Source organism: Solanum stenotomum, chromosome 3, assembly GCF_019186545.1.
Source record: "Solanum stenotomum isolate F172 chromosome 3, ASM1918654v1, whole genome shotgun sequence".
NCBI lineage: Eukaryota > Viridiplantae > Streptophyta > Magnoliopsida > Solanales > Solanaceae > Solanum > Solanum stenotomum.
The window spans coordinates 23925873-23931872 of record NC_064284.1 but is presented as its reverse complement, the minus strand read 5'-3'; positions in this window follow the sequence as shown (position 1 = coordinate 23931872).

Sequence of the window (6000 nt, the reverse complement as noted above, 5' to 3'; positions counted from 1 at the left end):
CTATTTACAAAGAGGAACAACAAGAAAGTAGGGATGAGAATGTCACCTCTTCTTGGGCAGCTCCCTGGGACAACGAATAGCGAACAGAGCAACGACTTCACCACCACCGTGCACTTCGAAAGAAACTCGACGGAAAACAAGCGGAGCGACTGAAGCTAGTGTCGAATAATGATCCTCTTCTATACTTCTAGTTTATTGTATTTCCTTCCAAATTACAGCGACTTCCTCTTAATGTTCTCACTTTTCTCTAATGACTCTCTAACACAAAACTTTTTAAACTCAAGAAAAAAATTTCCCCATCAACAGTGAATAACCAACGATTATATAGAAGGAAAAAAATGGGTTCGGAAACGGACCAAAATTCGGGCAGAACAGGGCCCAATTCCGAATTCAAAAATCAAAAAATCTTTCACAAATAAGGGGAGGCAACCTTTCCTTGCGATTTCGACCCATTCCGAAAGAGGAAAGGGCGAATCGACTCTTGGCATCGACTCCTTCGTCCTTGAGCGACGACTTGGCATCATCCCACGCGAGCGAAGGACAACAAACACTGTTGCCAGGACGAAAGCACTAGTGCTTTTTGCTGCTGGAACAGTGTTTTTGTACCATTGTTCTGGCAGAGGAGGAAGACGACACGAAAAAGAGAAACATGTCTGCTCTTCCGTGTGTTGACTCCGTGAACTCGACTCCTTGAAGACGCCACTTGAACTGATGTTGTCGTTCGATGCCTATTGTTGATGTCATATTTGCTGAAAAGTTCACGCTGCTGGAACGATGTTAACACTACTGCTTCTATTAACATCACTGATGGCAGTGATGGGTCTAAAGGTTGGGAAAGTGAAGTGGGCCGGGTTGGGGAATCATTTGGTGGGTTGTTTTGGATTATTAATGGATGAATATAGAAAAAATGGCATGGCATGACAACATATAGACTTTATTGGCAATAAATAGCTCACTTTAAATTTTTTAGCAAAAACATAATTTTTTAATATTTATTTGGCATTAAATAGCCACATTCTTTTTTTTTTAAATGTTTTTTTTCTTCATGATTTTCTCTCTATTTCCTAGCAGTTAGAGAGATTTTTCTCTCTCCTTATAAGTTGTTCCTTTTTTCTTTTTCCTTATAATTTGTCAACAATTTTTTTTTTTTACGTATTTACAATTCTCTCTTTCTTTCCTTTTATTCCCTCCCTCTTTCAAGTTTAGGATTTCTATCTTCTTCTCTGAAAATATTTCCATTAAAGATCAATCACAATAGTAATTCTTCACAACAAGTAACTCAAATCATACTAATTTGTTTATGTTGATTGTCTGGGTTATTTTAATAAACGTTGAAATTTCTACATTCTTTATCTTGTAGTTGGACGCAAGATTTTTTCTTTTTACAAATTTTCGTATTTGTATTATAATTTTACAACTTTTCTTCCCCCAAAAGCTGCAACGTTTCGTGATTTCTGGAATTGACGTTTTTATTTTTAATAAATAATAAATTAATATATTTATGACAATATTTTGAAATGTTAAATTTCGTTGATTGAATTTGATAATGAATATTTATTTTGTCTCCAACAAATGTATCTAAATTTGTTAATGAATACAAACGAACACATAACAATGTAAAATTATCTAATTTGTTAATGAATTTCGTTGATTGCATTCCAAAATAGTAATGCAAACAACTGTATACCTATGTAAAATTAGAAATATACTAATGCAAACAAATGTATATCAATTTATAAATGAATATGGACGAATGTATCAAATATAAATGAATACCAATGTAAATTTGAAAGATATTAATGCAAATAAATGTGTACCAATTTATTATGAATAAGAACAAATGTATCCAATACAAATGTAAAATTAGAAAGATATTAATGCAAACAAATGAATACCAATTTATAAATGAATATGGACGAATGTATCCAATACAAATGTATACGTATGTAATTTTGAAAGATATTAATGCAAATAAATATAAATGTATACCAATTTATTATGAATACGAACAAATGTATCCAATACAAATGTGTGCCAATCTTTTATATGAATACGGATTAATGAATACCAATGCAAACAAATGTATACAAATTTGTTAAATGAATATGGATTGAGTTCAAAGGCAAAATAATTGGCAGGTAATGAACTCATAGGAATGCCTTTGAAATAAGAATAATCATAGTCAAAATATTATTTGCTAATTTTAAGAAAAATTAAATTCTAAACAGTATTTTGCTAGTTTTAAGTGGAAATGGTTGGAAGATAGAATAGAGATGACATTAATTTTCTTTTATTGTTTTTTAAAATACGAAATAATTTGAAAGGAGATAGTTTTGAATAATCTTTTGCTAGTTTTAAGGAGAAATGGTTGGAAGTTAGAAGAGAGATGAAATTAATTTTTTTTTATAATTTTAAAAAAACACGTAATAATTTGAAAGGAGATATAATTCTAAATAATCTTTTGCTAGTTTTAAGGGGTAATGGTTGGAAGTTAGAACAGAGATGATATTAAATATATTTTATTATTTAAAAAAAAATTGAAAAAATGTTGATATATTACTTTTAGGCTAATATGTGCCAATTTTTTATTTGTTTATTAATTGCTAATTAATATTGGGTTATATGTTGCCAATTGTATGTAACACTTGTCTATATGTGTCAATTCGTCATGAATATAGAATTGTTGGGAATTGGTGGGCTGGAAAATAGGTGGATTTGGGCTGGGAATTACGGGAGATAGGAATTGGAAAAGGAGGGGTTGGCTGAATGGAGGGATTTGGGCTGAAAATATGGCCCAATATTTTGGTACTTTAAAGGTTAAAAAAAGGAAAAATTATATGAAATAGCAAATTATTAATTCAAATTAAATATTATAGCCATAGTTTATTTTAATTGTAATTCGCAGCAAACATCCCCTTTTTTTGTCATCTGATTCGGTATACAATTAGTCATTTTATACATTTCGGTATAAAATGTATAAAATGTGTTTGTGTTGTATAAAGCAAAAGAAAAGTGTATATACAAATATAAATACATATATTTTCGTCCTATACACTTATAATTATACAAATATAGATCTTATTATATAAATTACAATGTATAAATGAATTTATACAAAACTAAACAATTTGTATAAAATTGGATGTTTGTAGAGAATTATACAAATCAAAAGCTCCATAGCAAACATAAAATTTGCTATGGAGCGCAATTATACAAACTATAGTTATAATATACAAATATGATTTTAATATTTGCTATATGTGAAAGTTGCTCTTAAAAAAAAGAGAAGGCTAAAATTGTAAATAAGGTGTAGCCACATTGAATTTAATTTGTGACTTCGGCTAAAACCTAAATAAGATGAATTATTAAAAACTAATTAACGAGCTTCTTAATCTTAACGGAATAAAATAATTAACTTAATAAAAATAACTAATTCAACAACATAGCTATATTCAAACTAAATTAGATTAATAAAGCGTTTAATGTTAAAATAATAATAATAATAATAATAATAATAATGAAATCTTTTTTCAAGATAGTTTTCAAGTATTTATAAAATATATTAGTTACATACGTCACCCTATAAAACATATTTATTATTTAAAATATTATAAAAGTGAATAAAATTCTTAAAATATCTTGAAACATATTTTGAATTTTTATAAAATTAGTTATTTCAAATCGTTTGGAATTAAGGAAGCTCGCAAATTAATTCTTATCGTGGAGGGTCAAAATTAGGTGTCAACAATATTATCTTGTAAATATTTATGTTTAATAATTTTACATCAAAATAAAAAATTTAAAAATTATAAGAAAAATATTATTTTTAAAAAGTGAGTTGACTTGCAAGCGTATAAGATTGGATTGTGCTGGCTATTTTATGGTCCATCAAACTGATAGATCGAATGTATCAAATGATGGAATATATTCAACTATATTTGTATGTTATTATATATTTTCCTTCACAGATACAAAACTGTATTTATTTCTATTTGTATATATAATGTGTTCATATGTTTATTTTGTAATTGTATATTTATATTCATATTTTTTGTATTTTAGACTTCATAATGTATTTATACAAATACATCTGAATTTTTGTGTGTTTGTATTCATTTTTTTTAAGTGTGATTGTACTTGTAATCTGAAAGTCAATATTTGTGTTTTATCACTGATAAGATATGTATAATTGAAAAATAACATTTATATTTGTATCTTTAAAAAGTTATCATTTGTATTTTGAAAAGTTATTATTTTAACCATTCCAATGTTGTATTTGTATTCATCTGATACTATGTGCGTTTGTTTTCACCTTATTCTAGGTTTAATTGTATTTGTATTTTTGAAAGTCAACATTTATATTTGTTTCACTAACAAATATATGTATCATTGAAAGTCAGGATTTGTACTTGTATCTTTGAAAATACAATAACTAATGTTAACGCAAAGATTGAAAATTAACACTTACCATGAACATTATTAACAATTTAATACTAATTTATCAAATCGATTTATATAAAATTCAAACACAAACTCGAGAAATTTAAGAGTATATCTCACTATAAGAAAACTGTGAATTACATGAGGATTTTCCTGGGGATTAATATGAAAATCCGTAGGAAACTTATTTTCCTACAAATTTCCATACTAATCCACAGAAAAATCCCCATGTAATTCACATTTTTCTTGTAGTGGATCTGCATAGCTCAAATAAAAAAAATGTGTTTCATGGAATACCAACAAAATCATTTTTGGATGAAGAACACCAGAGGAATTCTGTTCGATTTATCAAGTTTTCTATACAAAATGTCATCTTTTGAATTTTCAAAATAAACTATGTATCTAGAAGATTTTGATGATTTTAGGAGTGATTTTTGCACATTTACGATATTTGAAATTATTAGAAGATTATGATATTTTAGAAAGTAATTTTAGGTCAATTGCCATATTTAAAAAGATCACTCAAAGATTTAGATATCTTAGAGAGTGATTTAAGCCCAATTACAATATTTGAAAAGATCACGTCGCATCATTTGGTCACATAAATTATTTGTTAGGCATATTCACCTAAAAATACAATTAATACATTATGTAGCAAACTCAAATTGTAGCTATGAATTGTAAATTGAGAAATTGTAACTAAGGAGCCATAATAACGATCACTTGGTAGTTATTTCTAAAAAAATTCTTTCATTTATTAGTTCAATCCATTTAGTCCAATTCATTTCAGCCCATTAAAATTTAATTATTATGTAGTTCAAATTTACTAATGAAAAATCTTGTCAAAATAATTTAAGAAGACTTTTTTGCCCTTAATTTGATATCTCATACATAACTATAATAAAGAAAAATAATAATTTTATAGAGTACTAACTTTTTAAAAAAAGAACAAATAAAACAATTAAAATTCAGTAAAAATTGAACTGGTTGAGTTGTGATCCATTACTTGATCCGTTTTGACCCAAACAAACTTGAATTGAATTAGTTCATGATCCATTTGTTATCTTGACTCATTTTGACACGCTCAATTTTGACTTAACTTAGGTAACTGCCACCCTTAAGTAAAATCTAAAAAGAGAAGCAGATTAACTTTATTTTTTTATTTTTTAAAATGGAATAATTGACTTTTTAAAACCATTTAGAATTCTAATGAAATTTTCATTTCTTTTTTATTGAAATTTTTATTTTCACACACAAAAATTTGAAAAAATATATTTTATGAGTGAGAAATTAATCCTAATTCCTCAAATGCAAAATAGGAAAATCCAAATAAAAGGCTATTCTTTTTTTGGGTCGGTGTACAACTGTATATTATAAAAGGTTATGCTTTTGGGGGTTGGAATATGCCACAATTTCAAACATGAATAATCTATTAATTCCAGATCATCCAAAAGAGGCTTCCTCGATTATCGAGCCGAGGGGTATAAAAGTAAATACAACTGTAATCTTTCCGTGAAGAAGTAATGCACTGTTGAGTTGGCATGCCGCCAACGTTTTCCA